This window comes from Halichoerus grypus, chromosome 2, assembly GCF_964656455.1.
Source record: "Halichoerus grypus chromosome 2, mHalGry1.hap1.1, whole genome shotgun sequence".
In the NCBI taxonomy this organism is placed as follows: Eukaryota; Metazoa; Chordata; class Mammalia; order Carnivora; family Phocidae; genus Halichoerus; species Halichoerus grypus.
In genome coordinates, this window is record NC_135713.1 from 161,270,160 (window position 1) to 161,293,292 (window position 23,133).

The window sequence follows — 23,133 nt, forward strand, 5'->3', positions numbered from 1 at the left end:
GTCGGCATCTGATGCCTGCGCTGTAGATTATCTATTTGTTTGTTTGTCTGTTCACTTGTTTATTTAAAGATTTCATTTTTTAAAAAGATTTATTTATTTATTTGAGGAAGAGAGAGAGAGAGAGGCGGGAGGGGCAGAGAGAGAGGGAGAGAATCTGCAAGCAGACTCTCCGCTGAGCATGGAGCCTGATGCCGGGCTTGATCTCACGACCCTGAGATCATGACCTGAGCGGAAATCAGGAGTTGGACACCTAACAGAGTGAACCACCGAGGCGCCCCCAAGATTTCATTTTTTAGGTGATCTCTAGCTCCAACGTGGGCTGGAACGTACAGCCCCCAGAACAAGAGTTATGCTCTCCACCGACTGAGCCAGCCAGCGCCCCCGTGCTGTGCATTTTAGCCATTCTAACGGGTGTGTTGTTTTAATTTGGATTCCCGTAATGATGTATGGTATGGAACATCTTTCCGCATGTTTATTTTCCATCTGTGTGTCTTTGGTGAGCTGTCTGTTCAGACCTCTTGACCATTGTTTTATTGTTGAGTGTTAAGAATTCCTTGTGTGTGTGTATATATATGTACATTTTTTAAAAGAGTTCCTTGTATATTTCTGATAATAGTCCTTTCTCAGGTATTTCCGTTGTAAATATCTTCTGTGGTTTGTCTTCTCATTCCCTTGGCCATGTCTTCTGTAGAGCAGAAAGGTTAAGTTTTCATGAGGTCCAACCTATTGACTCTTAGCCTGATGGATCACGCCTCTAGGGTTGTACGTAAAAAGTCGTTGCTCCGTTGTTGTTCTTTTAAGGCTTAAAAACCAGTGAGATGTGGGAAATGCTTGCTAGCGCAGCATCACCCTGCCGGTCCCGACTAATGCACCAATGAACAACGGCATTGTTGCGTGGCCGGCAGAATCAGGCTGCAGGACTGAGCGTCCTGGAGAGCTGCTTGCTCTGCAATGATCTGGATGGTGGGGAATCGGGAGCTGTAGCCCCGTAGCCAAGTCAGGGCTCCGGAGCCTGCGAGGGTAAAGCAGCAAAACAGCTCCCCAGCAGGGAGACACCCCGTCTCACTTCCTGCCTCCTGGTCTTGTGTGTCAGGGCACTGAAAGGCCTTCCTAGCTGCAAGGGATCCAGGAACATGGTTTCAGCTTTCCAGCCTCACCGTCCAGAGAGACGCGGGAGAAGGAGATGGGCATGGGTACAAAGGGCCACTTGACCATGACCCACACAGTGGGGGGTGAGAAGGGGGCACCACTGGAGAATGAGAAGAGGCAGAGAAAGAAGCTGGGGGCGAGGAGGCTCAGGGTGGGCAGAGGAGCAAAAAGAAGGGGGTGCCAAGGGGAAGGGAGAGGGAAAGGAGATTGGGAGGGGATGAGAGATGGAGGAGAGGTGGGCTCTGCTTTGATCTCGGCTATAGTGAGTTGAATAGTGTCTCCCAAAATTCACGGCTACTGGGCCCCTCAGAATGTGACCTTATTGGGAAGTAAGGTCTTTGCAGATGCAATGCGTTAAGGCTCTCAAGGCAACATCATTCTGGATTTAGTGTGGGCCCTAAATCCAGTGACTGGTGTCCTCAGAGGACAAGGAGAGGCCACAGAGGCACACAGAAGGTGGCCATGTGAAGACGGGGGCAGAGATCGGAGGGACGCGTCTGCAGGCCCGGCAACGGCAGGAACCTGCAGGATGAGGTGAGGTGAGGAGGGACCCTCCCCTAGAGCCTCCGGAGGGAGCACAGCCCTGCAGACACCTTGAGTTCAGACTTCCCGCCTCCAGAAGTGCAAGAGAAAACATGTCTGCTGTTTGAAGCCCCCCAGTTGGCGTCACTTTGGGACAGAAGCACAGGGAATACAAACACTGGACCCCCAGCTTCCTTTCCCAGGAGGCTGGGAGGACGGGAGGGCAGGCCCCCGATGGCCTGGGGGAGGAGAAGGGGGGTGGAAGGGAGATTGTGAACATCTGGCTGGGCCCTGGGGGCAGAGAGCCAGGGATCTCAGGACCCACCGGGGTGACCGGGTTTGAATGTGGGGCCGGGTCATCTTTCTCCTGGTGGCATCTCCAGCCTTGGCCCCTCCTGGGATTCTCCTACCCAACATCTGTCAGCCTGTGCAAGGGGGTGAGTCCGGATACCCATGAGGTGGGATCTGAGGGCTGCCATGGGCTGGGGGGTTTACGTGCGGGACCATTCCTGGGGATTGATGTGTCTGTCCTTAAGGGGTTGGCCTGGCCCGGGGTCCGCCCAACTTGGTTTCTCCTAACTTGTCGTGTGCAGGTGGACAAGTCACAGCCCCTTCGGGCCACTGGGAAGACCCAGTATGATAAGGCTGGATAGGCCTTTAGAAGTCCCGAGGGCGAGGCAGGGCTGAGGGACATGGTCACTGTCATTCCTGAGGGGAGGATGAGGGAAAACATATGGCCAGCATGGTGGAATGTAGGGGAAACTCAGGAATTCTTCCAGAATCCTGGCTTCCAAAGCCTGGAAATTCTTGTAAGGGAAGAGAACGCTTCCTTCCTCAGTCCCAGTTGGGGGTTAAGTAGGGTCACCATTTAATCCAGGGGTCGGCAAACTATGGCCTACCGTCCGAATTCAGCCTGCCACCTGTTTTTGTGAATAAAGTTTTATTGGCACTAGCCACACTCACTCGTTTGCACACGATATGGTGGCCTTAGCACCATGATAACAGGGTGAGGAGGGTGAGGAGGGAGAGGAGGCTCAGCCATTGTGCATAAACTGGGCTGTCCCACTCAGGCCTCTGGCTTCCTGTTAGTGACATCCATCCCTGGCTGTCAGGGCCGAGGTGGGGTGAGGAGGCTGCATGGGACCCACTGGTCAAAGGCACCACGGGGCTCACCAGGCCTGCCCAGACTGCGACTGAGGCCTTGGGACCCGGGGGGTGGCCACATCTGGATAGAGCCCCTGGAAGCCCCATTAGGAGGAAGGAAAGAGAAAATGGAACTTACCAGTGTCTGTGGGTCTGAGTGGCAAAGCCTGGGCACAGGTCTGGGTGAGGTCCTGGGGGTTCGGAGTCTCTGATGCCTCTCTCCGCCCCCCCCAGTGCCATGTTTGTCTTTGAAGTTCTGCCCACTTATCTGCAAAGAGGTCCCTAGCCTCGTCCCCCACCCTGCTGCCATCACCATCCACACCCCCAGGATTGTGGTGTTTCTATCTTCCCCTAAAAGTCCACACAACAGCCAAAGTGCTTGAGAATTCAAACAGGCCACATCATTCCCCTACTCAAAACCTCACACTGCCCACCCCATTTCCTATCATCCTTAAAATAAAATCCCCATCTCTCCTGTGGTCAGTAGAGACCTGCATGACCCAGCCCGCCTACTCTCTCACCTCATTACCCCCTACAATCCCCCTTTCTTTACTACATTCATTGCTGTTTTTTTTTTTTTTGAGATTTTATTTATTTATTTGAGAGAGAGAGAGAGAGCACGAGCAGGGAGAGGGGCAGAGGGAGAAGGGGAAGCAGGCTCTTTGCTGAGCAGGGAGCCTGACACAGGACTCGATCCCAGGACCCTGGGATCATGACCTGAGCCGAAGGCAGACGCTTAACCCACTGAGCCACCCAGGCGTCCCTCATTGCTGGTTCTATAAGTTGCCAGTCTTGTTCCTGCCCCAGGCCATTTGCACAGATGGTTCCCTCTGCCTTCCTCTATGCTGGCTCCTTCTCAGCCTTCACCTCTCAGCTCAGATGCCATCTCTTCTGAGTGATTTTCCTGACTAACTTTGCTAAAGCTCCTGGAATTCCTTTTTTTTTTTTTTTAAGATTTTATTTATTTGGGGCACCCTATACTTTAATTTTTATTTCAAAATTATGCATGCCTATAGTTTAGGGAGTAAAATAGTTTTAAAGGTTTATTGGGAACAAAGGTGTTCTCTCTTCCCTTCCCCCAATTGCCTCCTTCCCCAGAGGAAGCCACTCCCAGCACTTTTTAGCAGGTTCTTTTGCTGTTTATCTCCATGCCTCCAAATAACCTGTTCATCTTGCGGCTTCTTGGCTTTTCAGCCTTCGGAATTACCTATTGACTTCCCACCCCAGAAGATGAAGATATGGGGCTCTCCCTCCTCCCCTTCGACACCCACATGGGCCCTCCTGACCCCCCACCCTCTATTAGAATGAGTCGTGACTTGGATCAAAGTGTCAGCCTAGGTGGGGGGCACCGCTTGCTTTGCCCTTCAAATTGCCCTTCAAGAAAAAGCGTCTTCAGCTACAAGGAGCACGGTCCTGCTGTGGCGCCCCGAGGATTCAGGGCAGCCCTGGAGCTGAAACAATGCTCTCCAGGAAAGCCCTCGGCCGGTTCCTGAGCATGGGGGGCGGGGGGGCCGGGGGGGTGGCATGCACCGAAGCCAGTTCTGCCCGACCTAGGGCTCCTGAAACGGGCCGTCTTTGCTCTGGAGCCCCTGATTGGGTTGGCCAAGACTTTTGCAGATTTGCATTGCAGTCCAGTGGCCTCCCTGCCCGGTTCTGCTTTCCTCCCTTTCATCTCTCCCAGGCGTGACTCACCAACACACTTCTGTGCTCACATTGTCTCGGCGGCTGCCCCCTTGGAGGACCTGAGCCCACACAAGCCAGAGTCGGTGTGGCTGTTATCATGCCCAAGGAAACCCCACTCCCAGCCGAGCCGCGCGGTCTACCCAGATGAAATGTGCTTTTCTGCACAGCACTTTGCTCTCCCCGGCAGCTAGAATGAAGCGCTTTTGTTTTGTTTTGTTTACTCATCATGAACTCAACCTCCAGCCTCTGCCATTTGTCTAAACCAACTTTCACTTCTTATATGTCATGGGCGCCGTCAGTTTTATTTCAAAGAAATCCCTCCAGAGTCTTCTGCCCTGCCCTGATCTGGTCTGGCCACCCTCTCTGTCCGATGCACAACTTTAGATCACCTTCAGGTCACTTCTTATCTCTTTCCCCAGGTGGATTTCCTGTTTCCTGTATCCATGATTTCCTCTTTCTTATTTTTTTTTTCTCTTATTTTGATAGAACACATCTTTCACCCTTCCCAAGAAAGAGCATGTGGGAAGTATATTTATTGAGATTTTTCATGTCTGAAAGTGCCTTTATTTTTTATTTATTTATATTTTTGGGGAGGGACAGAGGGAGAAGGAGAGGAAGAGAGAGAGAGAGAGAATCTTAAGCAGGCTCCATGCCCAGCACGGAGCCTGACGTGGGGCTCGATCTCACAACCCTGAGATCATGACCTGAGCTGAAATCAACAGTCAGACACTTAACCTACTGAGCCACCCACGTGCCCCAAAAGTGCCTTTAATCTATGTTGCTGGGGCGCCTGGGTGGCTCAGTCGTTAAGCGTCTGCCTTCGGCTCAGGTCATGATCCCAGGGTCCTGGGTTCGAGCCTCGCATCGGGCTCCCTTCTCCGCGGAGAGCCTGCTTCTTCTTCTCCCTCTGCTTGCTGCTCCCCCTGCTTGTGTTTTCTCTCTCCCTCTTTCTCTCTGTCAAATAAATAAATACAATAAAAAAAAAAAAAATCTGTGTTGCTACTTGGTTTCTAGTTTAGCTGGGTTTGAAATCGAAGGTTGGACGTAGTTCACCTTCAAGCACTGGGGCACTATTTCATGGCCCTTGGGTTTTCAGTGCTGCTCTTGAGAAGTCTGAAGTGAGTCTGATTTCTGATCCTTTGTATGCGACCAACTCCCCCTCTTGAGAGTGAGGGAAAGAGAGTACAAGCGGGAAGAGAGGGAGCAGGGGAAGCAGGCTCTCCTGCTGATGCCGGGCTCGATCCTGGAATCTGGAATCTGTACGGGCCTTGCGGACTCAGCTCCTGCAGTAGCTCTCTGGGGCCCCGTAACGAAGTGCCACACACCGGGGGCTTCAGCAATAGACATTAATTTTCACAGTTCTGAGCTCGGACTGAAGACTGAGATCAAGATATTGGCAGGGCTGGTTTCTCCTGAGGCCTCCCCCCTTGCCTTGTAGAGAGCCAGCTTCTCTCTGTGTCTTCGCATGGTCCTCCCTCTGTCCTGTTTGTGTCCAAATGTCCTCTCATAAGGACGCCAGTCAGATTGGGTAGAATGAACTCTAACGGCCTCCTTTTACCTGACTCACCTCTGTAAAGATGACCGCCAAATGCAGTCCTAATTCTGAAGTACTGAGGTTTAGGACTTCAACATATGGGGGGGTGGGGGCCACAACTTAGCCCAGAATAGCTCCCAAGCTCCTGAACCCCAGAACTTGGCCCAGTTCCCACCACTTCATGGAAACATCTTCCCCCAGAGTCGCCAACCATCCACTTGTTATCTGTGCACTGGGCAGAGGCCACTCTGTCCCCATCCAGCTGGGCCTTTCTGCAGCATATGATTCTTTGGCTCACATGCTTCTTCCTGAAATTCCATGCCCCCCCCCCCAATCAGGCTTTGGTTTTCTTTCTCACCCCGTGTACTTTGGGCAACCCCCGGGCTCTTTCATCCTCCTTCGGCACTGCCAGGGCCTTGAGGCCCAGTGACCACCTGCATCCGGAAGACACGGGGAGGTGGGGTGGGGTGGGAGGGGGGCAGGTGGGATGCTAGTTAAAAAGCCAGATTGGCAGGTTTCATCAGAAACTGTCTAAACTGGAACCTGTGGGCATGGAGTCCAGGAAGCTTCCTCTTTAATCAGCTCCCTAAATAACCGTCTGGCACACAGCATCATAGCCCCCATTTCCTGCGTGATCCGCGGGTGCCCGTCTAAGCCCTTGGCCAACGTTAGCTCATGGGGTCCTCACAAACCTGGGACAGGAGCTCCGACTGCCTCCACTTCCCAGGCGGGGAAGGAGGCTCGGAGAGATTAAGGCCACACGGTTCATAAATAGCAGCGCTCAATGTTAACTATACTGGAATTACAAAAAAAAAAAAAAAAGGCAGGGCTGAGATTTGAGCTCAGACCACGTGGTTTCAGAGCTCGTGGCGAAAGTGCCCCTGTGGGTTGTCGCAAAGGTTTCAGAGCCACTGTCCTAGGTAATCTCTTCCATCTAGTGGTCTTATTCTCTAAGCAGGTTCTCCTGGGCTGCCGTCATCTGCCCAGACATTCCTGGATTCTGTCCTGGATGTTTCATGGGCATCTCCGAGCCAACACATTAGAGACCTATTCATCTTCCTCCCAGAGTGCTCCTGCCCTGGTGCTCCCCACCCTGGTGGGTCCCGGGGTATTGTCACCCAACCTACAACTTGGCTGGCAGCCCAAGTCCTGTCTCTCTGTTGCCTCTCCCCGTGCTCTCCTCCCGGCCCTGGCCTCCGACAGACCTCACCTCTCCTGCGGTCCTGCTGCCCTCCCCTCAGACTCGCGGTCCCTCACCCCTGCAGCCCCTGATCCTCTCCTACCTCCAAGCCCCAGCTGCCTCCCTGCTTAACACCCACCGTGGCTGCTCACTGGTGTCCGACTCAACCCTAAACCCCTTTTCTGGCTCTTGTCATTTGCTCTGCACATTTCACCTCCTAGAGGACAACCCGTAGCTTCAGGTCTCGAGGTCTTTGATGTTACCGTTTCCCTTGCCTGCTAGGCCCTTTCTGCCTTTCTTTTCTTTAAAAAAATTTTTTTCAGGGACGCCTGGGTGGCTCAGTCAGTTAAGCGTCTGCCTTCAGCTCAGGTCATGATCCCAGGGTCCTGGGATCGAGTCCCGCATCGGGCTCCCTGCTTGGTGGGGAGCCTGCTTCTCCCTCTGCCTCTGCTGCTCCCTCGCTCGTGCTCTCTCTCTCTGACAAATAAATAAATAAAATCTTAAAAAAATAATTTTTTTCTGTGATGTTTAGTACATTCGCAATGTAAAACCACCCCTGTCTAGTTCGAGAACATTTTCATCACCCTTCAAAGAAAGCCTGTGCCTCCTCATGGCCCCTCCCATTCATATCCTGGGAACCACTAACCCACTTTCAGTCTCTATGGATTTGCCTGTTCTGGACATTTCACATAAATGGAATCATGCATTATGCGACTTTTTGTGCCTGCTTCTTCTGCTTAGGATGGTGTTTTTGTTTTTATTTGTTTTTATTTTTTTATTATTTTTTTTAAAAGATTTTATTTATTTATCTGATACAGAGAGAGACAGCGAGAGAGGGAACACAAGCAGGGGGAGTGGGAGAGGGAGAAGCAGGCTTCCCGCGGAGCAGGGGAGCCCGATGCGGGGCTCGATCCCAGGACCCTGGGATCATGACCTGAGCCGAAGGCAGACGCTTAACGCCTGAGCCACCCAGGCGCCCCGGTGTTTTTGTTTTTAAAGATTTATTTATTTATTTGAGAGAGAGAGAGCAAGCATGCAGGGGGAGGGGCAAAGGGAGAAGGAGAGAGAGAACCTCAAGCAGACTCCCTGTCTAGTGTAGAGTCCAATGCAGGGCCCAATCTCAGGACCCTGAGACCATGACCTGAGCTGAAACTAAGTCAGACACCCAACCTACTGAACCACCCAAGCGCCCCCACCCCCACCCTGCCCAGGACAGTGATTTTCAGGTTCATCCCTGTTGTAGTGTGTGTCAGTACTCGATTCCTTTTTATGGCTGAAGAATATCCCACTTACGGATCGCCACGTTTTGTTTATCCATTCATCCACTGATGGACACTTGGGTTGTTGCAAACAGTGCTGCCAAGAACATTCATGTATGTTTTTGTACGGACACTGCTTCCAGTTCTCTTGAGTACCCACTTAGGAGTAGAATTGCTGGATCATGGGCGCCTGGGTGGCTCAGTTGATTAAGGGACTGCCTTCGGCTCAGGTCATGATCCTGGAGTCCCTGGATCGAGTCCCGCATCGGGCTCCCTGCTCGGCAGGGAGTCTGCTTCTCCCTCTGACCCTCCCGACCCTCCCCCCTCTCATGTGCTCTCTCTCTCAGTCTCTCTCTCTCAAATAAATAAATAAAATCTTTAAAAAAAAAAAAAAAGAATTGCTGGATCATGTGGCAACTCTATCATTCAGGCCACTGTGTCTGGGGTCTTGGGATGGGGGCTTGTTCTAACCTGATCTTGAGTTCAGAGACTTGAGTCCTTGGCCTGGTTGTGGGTGGCCATGGACAAGTCACTCCCACCTCCAGCCTTGGCTTTCTCCCCTGTAAGTGGGGACCCAAACTCTTGACTAGGGTAGTTTCCGTGGATGCCCGTGTTAGCTTCCGAGGCCCACCATAACGAACCACCACAGGCTGGGGCTTAGACAACAGAAGCTTCCTGCCTCACCGTTATGGTGGCCGGAAGTCCCATCAAGGTGCCGGCAGACTGGTTCCTTCTGAGGCTGTGAGGGAGGGGCCCTTTCCAGGCCTCTCCCCTTGGCTTGCAGTTGGCTGTCTTCTCCCTGCGTCTCTTTTTTTTTTTTTTAATTTTTTTATTGTTATGTTAATCCCCATACATTACATCATTAGTTTTAGATATAGTGTTCCATGATTCATTGTTTGTGCATAACACCCAGTGCTCCATGCAGAACGTGCCCTCCTCAATACCCATCACCAGGCTAACCCATCCTCCCACCCCCCTCCCCTCTAGAACCCTCAGTTTGTTTTTCAGAGTCCATCGTCTCTCATGGTTCTTCTTCCCTGTGTCTCTTCATATTGTCTTCTGCCAGTGCATGTCCGTCTCTGTGTCCAAATTTCTTCTTTTTATAAGGACACCAGTCATATTGGAGTAGGGCCTGCCCTCATGACCTCATTATGACTAATGAAATTATAACTAATGACCTACCTTGATCACCTCTATAAAGAGCCCCTGTCTCCATATAAGGTCTCATTCTGAGGTGCTGGGGGTTAGGACTTCAACATATGAATTTTGGGGGACACCATGCAACCCATAACAACCTCGAAAAATAACTATTTGCCCTCAGATCCTTGTCTCGGGGTCTACTTCTGGGACACCCCATTGGAGCCATAGCCCGGCTTTGCTCCCAGGCTTGGAGAGATTCAAGTGAGCAAACGCAGTGTTTATGGATCATCTGCTATTCCCAGGGCCCCAGACTTAGCACCTAACACAGCAGACAAAGCCCTTGACATTGTGAGGTTCATGGCCCAGGATGGAGGCGGGCAGATGGCAAACTTGCTATGTGATTGTAGATAGCAAGAAGCCTCTGCAGAATATCAAGCAGGGAATTGGCAGAAGTGTGACTGGGGAGGCTGTTTTAGCCTGCGGAGGTCAGGGAAGGCCTTGCCGAGTAGGTGACATCTGAGTTGAGACCTGCATGGTGAAGATTCTAGCCTTGGGAGGTGTCGGGGGAAGAGCATGCCTGCTAGAAGAAATAGCCAAAGGGTGATGTGCCTGCCCCTCACTTCTCACCCCCTAAAAATACCAGCACTTAAAACGAGGAGAGCAATGTTGGGGAGAAGAGCCAGGTTCAGGACCCAGGAGTGATGATGGAGGAAGCCCAGCCTAAGTGGAGATTCTTCTGGACTTCTGAGGGGCTGTCAGAGGGGAGAGAGGTCAGATGAACTCTGTGAAGGTAAGAGGAGGAGAAAAGAGTGGGTGTTATCAGGAGAGAAGAGAAGAATTTTGTAAAGAAGACATGCAGAGAGTGAGCGCCTCATCCCTGGAAGTATTTAAGCCCAGGCGGGATGATCTCTTGGCAGGATACTGTGGAGGGAACTCAAGAGTTGGAGTTGGATGCTTGTGCACCTCGAAAGTTCGGCTTCGCTGTCAGAAGCATCCAGGAGGGACCAGCCCTCTGATTTTCACCTGTGATAATACACAGGGCCTTCTCTCTTATCCCTTTTATGAATTCAAAGAGAACAACTCTGCCCCTGGCTTTGAATCTCATGGACACCTGGGACCGGTCCCCACGGCGCTCGCAGTGCCTGTAGTGTCTTTGTCGTCCACCAGGTGGCACTATTCACCCGGTGTTGGGGCTGAATCGAAAACCCTTTCCCGTTTTTTTGGAGCACTGGCAACAAATGGGGAGAGGCCAGGGTTTCAGTTCTCAGAAATGGCCCGAGTGTGGAAAATCCTCCAGACACCAGCCACGCGCTCAGCTGTGGGGGACACAGCATGGCTTCGTGAGAAGGGTCAGAGCTGATCCGAAGGCCAGTGTCAGCTCTGCGAGCTTCCAGTGCGTGACATTGAGTCTGTTTCCTCCCCCATTAAGTCAGGAACTGGTCCCATCTTGAAATCCTGCGGCGAGGACTGGAATCAGTCCACAGGGCCTGGCCGGGAGCAGGCGGTCAATGAAACATGCCTGCGCTCATAAATGGGTAAGGTGTGCTCCGTGAGAATTCCGAGTTCAGCAGAGTCCACTTCTCAACGTGTAGATGATTCCCAAGAGCCTCTGGGGGCCCCTTCTCTTATCCGAGTCCCTCAATCCCACGGCGGGACCTTAGATTGCCTAAAATAAACAGGTTCTTAAATTCCTCAAAGTGCTTACCGTTAGACCGCGGAGACTTCCGTACGTAGTTAGTTCTGTTCGCAGGGGTAAGTGCTGTTAGGAGGTTGCTGTGGATGCCCTCAGGAATTTTTTTTTAAAGATTTATTTATTTATTTCAGAGATTGAGAGAGCACGAGTGGGAGGGGCAGAAGGAGAGGGAGAGAGAATCCCAAGCAGACTCCTCGCGGAGCGCCCAGCCCAACGCGGGACTCGATCTCACAACCCTGAGATCATGACCTGAGCCGAAACCAAGAGTCAGATACCTTACTGACTGCGCCACCCAGGTGTCCCCTCAGGAGGTTTTTTTTTTTTTTTCCTAAGCATGCACCTAAGCACACATTTCTATAAAAATGATTATTACATGTGGGAAGTGGAAACATACTGGTTAATTCACTCAGGCATCCAGGCATCCGTCCTGGGCTGGCCACTGCTAGCCCTGGGGCCCAGTGGAAAACAAGGCACTCACAATCCTGCCCTCGTGGAGCTTCCGTTCGCGTCGGGAATGACATACACTCGATAAAGGATAGCTTGTGACGGCGGTTGGTAAAGCAGAATAAGGAGTTAGAGGGTGTGTTTGCTCATAGTATAATGCACTGCTCCAAGCCACGGAAACGTATCCTGTTGCAGGTCTGGAGGCCAGAAGTCCAAATCGGTGTCTCCAGGCCAAACAAGGTGCCGGCAGGGCTGTGCTCCCCCCACCACCCGCCCACCCCAGGTTCTAGGGGAGAATCCGTCCCTCGCCTCTTCCAGCTTCTGGTGACCCCGGCCTTCCTTGGCCAGTGGCCGCATCACCGTAGTCTTCCAAGCCAGTGTCTTCTCATCTCCCTCTGCCTCTCTCTTATAAGGACACACGTGGCTGCAATGAGGGCCCACCCACCCCAATAATCCAGGACAACCTCCCCACACACCTGCAAAGTCTCCCTCCCCCCCTTTTTCTTTTTGCCCTACAAGGTGACCTTCACAGGTTCCCAGGATTAGGATGGGGACATCTTTTGGGGGCCATTCTTCAGCCTGTCTGGAGAGTGTCCAAGAGGGTGGAGGTGCTATTTCAGGAAGGCGGACATTGAGGCAGAGACATGACAGGCAGCTGTGCGGGCTCGGCCTCAGCCTGACACAGTTGACCAGCTCATACATTGTTCAGTCGCCCAGAGAGCGAACGGGACGCCAACAGATCTCGCTCTGAGGACAGATGTGTGTGCCGTGATGAGTGTCAAATACTGGCTCACGTCCCCAAAGCAAGGCAGGAACAGCAAGGATTTGGCGGCCGCTTCTGTTTTTCTGGCTAAAGCTGCGCATCCGACAGCTCGGGGAAGAAGCTAGGTGTTGGCCAGTGAGCTGCTCCCGTCCTGGCTGTCAGGACCCCCGTGTTAATCCTACACGCTCACCAGTACATAAGGATGCCTCTCAGCGGGCGGGGGCGGTGGTCAGGGAAAGAAGGGGGCCCGTGGTGCTGGCAGGGCCTGGCTTCTGTCCTCGCTGCGTGGCCCAGTGAGGCCTCTTCCCCTCGGGTCACCGAATGCCAACAACTTCCCAGGCGGGGCTCTCATGAAGCGGCAGAATCAGGAATCGGGCCAGGCCTGCCCACATCCAGAGCTGCCCTCCCCGCGCACCTGCCCCCTGGCCCTTGCATTGCCTGGGGTTCTCTCAGCTTGGGAGAGGGGCAGGCTCTGATGCCAGGAGCTCTAAGGGGGCGGGGATGGGGGGAGGTCCCCTCCCACATAAATGACTGCTCAGGCATCCTCGTCTTAGCGTCTGCTTCTGAGGGGACTCAGCCCGAGACACCGCTGAGCCCCCGGGGGCGGACCCAGTGCCAGGCCCCTTGCATACGGGGTGTCATTTATCCTCCCGCACCCCTGAGGCATTCCCAGCCCTGTCCCCCAGTCCAGAACAGGAGTCGGCCACCTGTTCACACAGCTACAAAGCAGCAGGCTGGACCCCAAAAAGCTGCAAGGTGGCTCCTGTCACCTCCCCCCCCCGGCTGTGTCCTTAGTCCTTGCAGCGGATCTCCCCAGATGTGCTCAGGATGCATGGGCTCAGCAGGACAAGTGCTCGGGGCGGGCTGGGCTGGATAGTGACCATGGACCCTCCTGAGGGCCAGACCCAGTGGGGCGAGGTGCCCCAGGGCACGGAGGGGACGGGGAGCCACCCACTGTTCCGGGCCTGGGAGCCCGAGGCCGACTCTCTTCCCAGAAGTGGCTCTTCTTGACAGGCGCCGGGAACCAGGGGCAGCTCGAGCTATTCCACCCTGGAGGCCCCTCTCGAGGGCCAGCTGAGGCCCACCGTGCCTGTCCCCGGCACACAGTGCTTCAGCGGAGAGTGCTGGCCTCCTGGCGCAGCTGGTACGCGCTAAGTGCTGTCCCGAGGGCACCCCACCCCCCGCTCAGCCACGCTGGGGCCGCGGCAAGGCCAGACCCAAGGGCCCCTCCGGTACGCCCCGTGCTCTCTCCTGCCATGCAGGCCGCCCGCCTATGTGAGCCGCGCAGTCATGGCTCCGGAGGGGTGAGGGTGGGGCACGGGCAGGGGGAGAGGTCTGCCGTGGGGACCCCTGGTTCTCCCATGTGCCGTGGGGGTGTGATTTTCATTGATGTAAGAGGACCCACTTGCAGAGTTAGATGTCTCTCTCTCTCTCTCTTTTTTTAATATTTTATTTATTTATTCATGAGAGTCAGAGAGAGAGAGAGAGGCAGAGGCAGAGGGAGAAGCAGGCTCCCCGCCGAGCAGGGAGCCCGATGCAGGACTTGATCCCAGGACCCTGGGATCATGACCTGAGCCGAAGGCAGACGCTTAACCATCTGAGCCACCCAGGCGCCCCCTCTCTCTTTTTTAAGAGTTTATTTATTTATTTGAGAAAAAAAAAGAGAGAGACTGAGCATGAGCAGGGGGGAGAGGCAGAGGGAGAGGGAGAAGCAGACTCTCTGCTGAGCAGGGAGCCCGATGCGGGGCTTGATCCCAGGACCCTGGGATCATGACCTGAGCCGAAGGCAGATGCTTAACCCACTGAGCCCCCCAGGTGCCCCTCGGTATCTCTTTTTATATGTGTTAGGAAAAAAAATATATATCTAGTATCAAAGGTGATTGTATGGATGCTATAGCTAGGGAGGAGGCTCAATTTTAAGAAATGCATCAGATGAAAAGAGGATTAAGTGACTACAGGACCATTTTCTCTGTGCTAGATTGGAAAAGATTAAGAAGTCTGATGATGCCAAGCGTCGGCGAGGATGTGAGCCACGGGAACTCCCCTCTGCTCCTGGTAGGGGTGCGCATTGGTGTAGCCACTTGGGAAGACAACTTGGCCTTATTTGGTAGAGTCAAAGATGTGCAGCTCAGCTTCAAGGAATGGACCTCAGAGCTGAGCTTCTGGAACTTTGATGTGCACACGGGTCACGTGGGGAGTCTTGTCAGGAGGCAAAGTCGGCCTCAGGACGTAGCGTGAGCCCAGAGCCTGTGGACTCTCGCGTGCACGCTCTGGAATGTTCTCAGCTAGTGCCGTTGGTGATAACACGGGTTATAACAATGCAAGCGGCAGTGCTGGGGGCCTGGAGGGGGAAACCATGGCCGAGCTGCACAACGGAATACCACACGGCCCAGAAGGGGGCCTGGACCTGCCCTGGGAGCTCTGCGGAGTCGGGGCAGAGCCAGATTTGGGCCGGGTCTCCCACCCCAGGGCTGGAACTTTCCCAGAGTCCCTTGCTGGAGGGGAGGAAGGTGTAGAGCCCGTGGCCCTGCCAGCCAGGCTCCTGGTCACATTTGCATTTAGAACATCACTGTGTGCTGTGGGCTAGTGTCCTGTTCCCGGGTGGGGAGAGGGTGTCGCTGCTGGTCGGAGACTGACCGTGAGGTCTCCCAGGCTCCAGCCCAAGTGCTGAGAGAATCGTCCCTGAGGAACTCACGTGTGAATCCCAGCTCTGCTGTGTGACCTTCTGCAAACCACAGGATGTCTCTGAGCCTTAGTTACCTCATCTGTAAAATAGGATAATAGGAGCTCCTAACCTCGGAAGGGCTGAATGGTGACCATCCTCAGCAGGTCCCCGATTTCCCCCCCAGCCACCCTGCACTGCAATGGGGCCTCCATGCCTTCCCTGGCCAAGTCTGGGGGGCACTAAAGGGCTTGGGCATTCCCTCCAGGTTCCTGGGGCGCCTCGTCCTGACAACCCAGGCTCTGCATTGGCGTGGCCCCAGTGCCTGGGGGCTCGTGGAGACGGCTCACCCCGGAAAGGAGATGGCCCTGAACTCTGGGCTTGGCCCAGGCATGGGCAGGTCAGGGTTCATCAGGGGCAGACGCACCCTCTTCACTAGCCTGCCCTCTCCCTGCTGCCCTGCTCTGGCCTCAGTCTGGGGCTCAGCCCTGGCCCTTGGCTTTGCCCACCTGCCCCCTTCCTGTGCCACCACCCTGAGTCTCTCTCACAGCCCCGCAGCCACACTGGGCTCCTCGAGGTTCCTCAGAAGATCTTTGTTCCTGCCTCTAGGCCTCTGGGCCCACTCCTCCCCCGTCTGAGATCTCTGCCCCACCATTTCTGCAAAGCTGGTTTTCCGGCCTGCGCGTCTCAGGGAGGAAGAGAAGTCAGTGAGAGAGAGCGAGCACTCACACACTGAGCGGGAGGAGAAGGGGAGAGGCCTGCGTATCTGAAAACCCAATACATGCGGAGAAGCAGGGGGCCACTGAGGTGCCAGAGAACACGGGGTGAAGCTCTGGACCCACTTTCAGATCCCAGGAAGGCAAGGGGCAGCTGTTTGGTCCTGCGGCCGTGGCAGGCCTAGGCTGAGCCTGGGCGTTGGGCCAGAGTGGCCGGAGGGGATGGCGGCTGCCGGCCAAGGTCTTCGGGTCTGGAGCTGCTGCATCCGGGCAGGCCCAGGCTGGTCTGCAGGGCGAGGCCTGGGCTGGGGCGAGAGGCGTGGCTCCAGGCCAGCTCACTGGGGTCAGCCTTTCTGTGGCCTTAATTTCAACATCTGTAAAATGGTCGGTTCTCTAAGGGTCCTTCTTCAGCCATAAAATCGATCCCCTGGTGTGATTTCTCGGAGGCAAGTTGAGCCTTGGGCCTGTGACCGCTCTGGTTGGGAAGACACAGGCCTCGTCCGCCTCCTGCCCCGGGAGAGCCCATCGTCCCGCATTTGGGGCCCTTGGACTCAGGCTGTGGTCCCTCCGGACCTCCTCGTGCTGACTGGGGCCATCTGTCCCATCCTTTGGATTTCTTTTTTTTTTTTTTTTTTTAAAGATTTTGTTTGTTTATTTATTTATTTGACAGAGAGAGAGAAACAGCATGAGAGGGGATAGGGTCAGAGGGAGAAGCAGGCTCCCCGCTGAGCCGGGAGCCCGATGTGGGACTCGATCCCAGGACTCCGGGATCATGACCTGAGCCGAAGGCAGTCGCTTAACCAACTGAGCCACCCAGGCGCCCCCATCCTTTGGATTTCTTGCCATGCAGGAGTTAAGTCTTGGTATGTTAGCATCGCTGGTCCGTGGGAGGCCACCTCTCATTTCATTTCATTGTGTGATGTGTCCCCTTGTCTCTCCAACCCCCACTCCCGTTCCCCCCCAACCAAGGCTCTCGCTTAAGAAAACTGATCTCTCATCTGTAGCTCTATTTCTGCACCTGGAAAAATATACCATTCGGTTTTCAAGCAGTGCTGGGTCATATCTCGTGCTGGTCCTTATCACTTTAACTGAGCACCATGATCTGTCCCCAGTGCTAGGAGTGCTCCTAGTTCACTGCTTTTCCGGGCCACAAACCGGCACATCCATTCCAATGCAAAGGAATGTTATGGGCATCTAGGTGGGATCACGGGCCGGGGCGGGGGGGGGGGGGGGGGGGGGGGGAAGGACCGTGTGCTTAATGAAGGGTGATGGTTCAGCCTATGGAACGAGGTGGATCCACCTCACATCAAAGCAAAGGAGGGGCCCAGTACATTAAAGATCCAACTCTATAAGGCACATTGCATATACCGTATATAAGAGGGGAAGCTAATAGGAGGAAATGTTGGTTGATAGCTTTGTGACCATGGGATGGGAAAATGAATCTCCAATGTCCCAAACATAAAGTGTGTTCCTATGCATGAGAGAGAGAGAGAGAGAGAGAACACATCTGTGCAAAGGAGAGAGCAGAGAATCTGACGACATAAAAATGAAGGATTTCTGCCTCATGAAGGACAATACATAAAAAAATTAACAGACAAATGATAGACTGGGAGAAAAAAAAATTTTTTTTAAATTTTATTTATTTAAGTGATCTCTACACCCAATGTGGGGCTCAAGCCCATGACCCTGAGATCAAAAGATGCATACTTCTGACTGAGGCAGCCGGGTGCCCCGAGAAAATATTTTTGGTAATTGAAAACAACAAGGACAAATGCTGTTGAAAGAAATGAAGAAGACATAAACAAATGGAAATCGGGTGTTTATGGGTTGGGAGGCTTAGTATTGTCAGGATGACAATCTACAGATTTGATGCAAACCCTATTCACATCCCAAAAGCCTTTCTTGCAGAAATGGAAAAGCCAATCCTCAAAGCCATAGGGAGATGCAAGTGGCCCCGAATAGCCAAAAATAATCTTGAAAAAGGAGCGTAAAGTCAAAGGACTCACACTTCTTGATTTTAAAACTGACAACAAAGCTATAGCAATCAGCAGAGTGTGGTGTTGCCACAAGACGGTCATGTAGACCAACAGAATAGAATTGAGAGTCTGTGGCCAATTGATTTTTTTAAAAAGATGTATTTATTTATTTTAGAGACAGAAAGAGAGAGAAAGAGAGAGCAGCGGGGAGGGGGAGAGGGAGAGTCCTAGGCAGACTCCCTACTGAGCACAGAGCCCGCGGTGGGGCTCGATCTCACGACCCTGGGATCATGACCTGAGCCAAAACCAAGAGTCTGACACTCAACCGGCTGTACCACCCACGTGCCCCCAGTTGATTTTTGACAAAGTGACAAGACCACTCCATAGAGGAAAGAACAGTTTCTTTAACAAATGGTGTGGGGACCACCGGATGGCCACATGTGAAAGAATGAAGATGGGCCCCTACTTCATACCATAGCCATAATCCAGCTTAAAACAGATCACAGATCTAAACTTAAAAGCTAAAACTATAAAATTCTTAGAGGAAAATATAGGAATAAATCTTCATGACCTTGGACTTGGCCAAGGATTCTTAGATATGACACCAAAAGCATAAATAACAAAAGGAAAAATAGATAAATTTAATTTCATCAAAATTAAAATTTTGTACATTGAAGAACAGTATCAAGAAAGTGAAAAGACAAAAAAAGAAAAGAAAATGAAAAGACAGCTGACATAATGGGAGAAAATATCTTCAAAATATATTTCTGATAAGGGCTTAGAATCTGGAATACGTACAGAACTCCCACACCACACGAGCAAAAAGACAATCCAATTTAACAATGGGCAAATGACTCCAGAGCAGATATACAAATAGACAACAAGCACGTGAAAAGATGCTCAACATCATTATTCACTAAGGAAACACAAATCAGGGGCGCCTGGGTGGCTCAGTTGTTGGGCGTCTGCCTTCGGCTCAGGTCATGATCTCAGGGTCTTAGAATCGAGCCCCGCATTGGGCTTCCTGCTCAGCGGGAAGCCTGCTTCTCCCTCTCCCACTCCCCCCTGCTTGTGTTTCCTCTTTAGCTGTCTCTCTGTCTCTCAAATAAATAAAATCTTTAAAAAAAAAAAAAGGAAACACAAATCAAAACTGCAATGAAATATCACATCACACCTCCTGGGATGTCTATAATTTTAAAACATGGGAAATTGTGGGAATGCCTAGCGTGGCTTAGTTGGTTAAGTATCTGCTTTCGGCTCAGGTCATGATCCCAGGGTCTTGGGATAGAGCCCCTCGTGGGCTACCTACTCCCTGCCCTGCTTTTCCCTCTCCCTCTGCCCCTCCCCCCACTTGTGCGTGTGCTCTCTCTCTCTCAAATAAATAAAATCTTAAAAAAAAATAAGACATGGGAAATAGTAAGTGTTGGTGAGGATGTGGAAAACCTGGAGCCCTCATACACGGCTGGTGGGGTTGTTGTAAAATGCTGTAGCCACTGGGGAAAAGGTTGGCCAATTGGTGAGAAAGTTAAACATAGAATTACTATGTGAATCAGCAATTCCACACCGAGATGTACGCTCCGATGAATTGACAACAAGTACTCAAACAAATCCTTGTCTGCGAATATTCATAGAGCACTATTCACAATAACCGAAAGGTGAAGACAACCCATATGCCCATCAGTGGAATAATGGAGGCAGGAAATGTGGTGTGTATATACGATGAATATTATTCAACCATATAAAGGAATGAGCACTGACTCATGCTACAACACGAATAAACCTCAAAAATGTTGTGCTAAGTGAAAGAAGCCAGGCATGAAAGACCACACTTTCTGTGGTTCTATTTACGGAAAATATCCAGAAGAGGAGAATCCAGAGGGACAGAAAGCTGGTGGGTGGTTGCCAGGGGTCGGGGGAAGAAGGGAATGAGGACTGAAGTGAATGGGGTTTTCTTTTGGGGTGATGAAAATATTTTAGAAGTAGATAGAGGTCGTAGTCCCACAGCACTGTGAAGGTACTAAATGCCACTGACTTTTACACTTTCAAGTGGTTAAGTTCATTGTACGTAGATTTCACAGCAAACCCTTCCAATAAGGAATCTGTATCCAGGACTTGCAAAGAACGCCTGCAAGCCAACAAGAAAAAAAGCTGGAAACCCAACAGAAAAATGGGCAAGGTTCATAGAAGGGAACTCAAACTGACCCATGAGGGTATGAGAAGGTGCTGGAGCTCATTAATAACCAGAGAAGGGCCAGCTAAGACGACAGTGGGGCCCTCCTTTCTCCCGCCAGACTGGAGCGAGCAGAAGTGGATGACAGCCGTTCTTTGTGGGGGTGGGGGAAACGGAAGTCACCTTCCACGCCAGGCCCTGACTTGTCTCCCTCCAGGCACTCCGCCGCTGCTCCTCGCCCCTGAACAGAGCGAGCGAGAGAGAGAGAGAGAGAGAGAGAGAGAAGCAACAATGAACAAATGTAGAAGTTGTCACTTCAGGTTTGCTTTTTTTTTCTTCTTCCATTTTTCTGTATTTTAGAAATTTCTAGAAGGAAGGAAGGAAGGGGAGAAGGAAAGCTGAAAGGAAGGAAGGAAGGAAGGAAAGGAGGGAGGGAGGGAGGAAGGACATTCTGCTCTCCGATTTCTTTCGCCACAGTGGGGATGGGAAGAGGCCCTGGGCACAGGAGGGCTCAGAGTTTCCCGGGAGGGGCCTGGGCCGGGGTCGGGGGAGAACGAGGCAGTGGGGAGCCCAAGGGCACCACCCCGTTGGCAAAGACTGAGGCAGAGGCAGGAAGGCAGGGAACGTGAGGCTTTCCAGAGAACAGCAACGGCCGCACTGTCGCCAGCTTCTCGTGAACTGTTGTGGGACAGCCGTGGGGTGTCATTCGAGTGTGAGAGATGAGGGAACAGACACAACCAGGGAGGCCCCGGGGGTCAGCAGGGTGAGGAGCGAGGTGGGGCAGGAGGGCGCTGCCTCTGGCCAAGCTCATCCCCACCATCCACGGATGCCTGCCGGGCAGGACTTCGCTGCAGGAAAGCAAAGGGCTGCTTATTATTCTCTCCACTGTTCTGTATGTTAGAGATCTTTCTTAAAAAAGGAAGAACAAAAGAGTCAGTAAGACTTCCTGGCTTAGGATGGGTATTTGGAGGATTCTGAAACCTGGCTAGGATTCTGTGTGTGAATGTGTGAGTGTGCAAGGGGGTGTATGTTAGTGTCTCCCCTTGTCTCCCCAAGAATGGATATAGGGATCATGACAGGGTTATCAGAGCCCAGACCCTAGGATTGGCCGGGGACCCTCCACACACCCCTCTGTCCCTTCCAGGAGCCCCAACAGGTCCCCACTTTGCAGAAGAAAAAAACTGAGGCTCAGGGAAGTGAAGTGACTTGCCTAAGGTTGCACAGCCAGCCAGGGGCAGAGCTGGGATTTGAGCCCCGGCCTGGGGGCTCTCCTGACCTGCACCATAAAGCTGCCAGAGGGCAGGTCCCGTCTGCACGGCTTCCCCTACAGATCCCCAATATGCAGCGTGCAGCCCGCGTGGCCCAGCATGGCAGCCCAGCCCTGGGAGGTTCTGTCTGTTGGTCCCAAGACTGAACAAAGCAGGGGTTCTCCCTGACCTGAGAAGAGGCAGGTCCTACGTGCGTGACTTGGGGAGCTTCCCACTGCCCCAGAGATCAAGGTGACATAGCACAGCTCATCAGTGGCAGGCCTGTGTAAGCCAGCTGGGTCTACCTCAGAGTTGACATTTCCCCGGCCAAGCTTTTCCTCTTAGAAAGAAAACACAGGATCTAGGGCAACTCCAGCAGCTATGTTTAAATGCCAGAGTTCATTTGACCTTCAGAAGCAGAGAAAACTGTCATGTTTCTCACAAACATTCCCATCTCTTCTCAAGGGAGCCCCGTTGTTTACAAACCCAGCAATTCCACAATGATCATGACTGCCAGGCAGTACTGTGCAGGTTGTGCACTAACTCTAGGGAGAATGCCAGTCTGTGTAAAAGTACCCTTTTGGTGTTGCACAGTGCCCAACCTGTGCAACAGTGCATGGTGGCCCTAAGCCTCCAAAAACATTTCCTCTAAGTAGACAGGTGAGTGGGTGCCCTGAAGCTTTGAGAGGGTAGGTGTGCTTACCTTGTTGTTGATATACATCCTATTGAGCAGGAGAAACTGACCAGTTCCACACAAGGGACCTGGAGGTGGATGGCTCACTGTCATCGATGAGCATTGTGCATGTCCTCAGCACAATATCTCACTTAGCTCCTCCTCCTCCCACTGTACTCTGATGTTCACATGCCAGACTTGGCTTGTGTTAAAAGTTTCCGCAGCAACCCTTCCCCTGTACATGACTCTAAAATTCTTGAAGTGACTTTTGATTTACTCAGCCCCCGTGTCTTCCCGTCCCAGTCTCCGCTATCCCACTCTGCCACCACCATGGTCCCAGCTGCTCAGGCCCCGAACCCTGAGTCCTCCCTGAGTCCTCGGTGTCCCTCCCTGCCATGGTCCAGGTGCAGGAAGTCCCGTTGGCTCTGCCTCCAAGATGCACCTGGGTCCCCTCCTTTCTCACCAGCCTACCTCTTACCTCTCCGGGCCACCAGCCTCCCTCACTTGATGGGGCCTCCAGCCTCCTTCTGGCCTCCCTGCCTCAACCATGCCCCACTACAGACCCTCCTTCTCCTGTGGCAACCAGAGGGGCCTCTAAGAAATTAAATCGAGAGACACCAGACACCAAAAGCCACCTACTGTGTGATTCTGCGTATGTGAAATGTCCAGCAGAGGCAAGTCTGCAGAGACAGAGCAAGTTGCTGGTTGCCAGGGGCTGGGGTGAGGGAGGATGCGGAGGGACCGCCCAGTGGCTTCAGTGTTTCCTTTTGGGGGTGGTGACAGCGTTGTGGAACCAGACAGAGGTAGCGATCGTGTGACACCGGAAGTACCAAATGCCACTGCATCTGTATATCGAAAACGTAGCCACAGTAAATTGTATGGTATGTGGATTCTACCACAGTAAAACCAAATTAAATCAGCCCACTGATCAAAACCCTCACGGGCTCCCAGACGCCCTCACAATAACCCCGAATTCCTGAATCCAGCATCCCCTGCCCCCCAGCGGGCTCCTCCTTTGCATATGCCCTGGCTCCTCCTCTGACCTGGGCGCGTGGCAGGTCCCTCCCCTCTCCTCACACCTCCTGGGGCTGCATCTTCCCCACCTCTGAGCCTGCACGCCCGTCTCCTCCTCACACTTGGCCTTCCTGGTCCACAGTCTACACTTCCCTTTGCCCCACT

At 52.7% G+C, this 23,133-nt stretch overlaps 1 long non-coding RNA gene across 1 annotated transcript; it reads right to left on the reverse strand.

Moving 5' to 3' along the window:
* Positions 1 to 19,688: 19,688 nt before the first annotated feature.
* On the reverse strand, positions 19,689 to 22,800 carry LOC144381186 (uncharacterized). The gene is made up of 2 exons (XR_013446049.1): positions 22,594 to 22,800; positions 19,689 to 22,043 (listed from the first exon to the last, which is right to left on the reverse strand). It is a non-coding gene; the product is annotated as an uncharacterized LOC144381186 (long non-coding RNA).
* Positions 22,801 to 23,133: the final 333 nt, after the last annotated feature.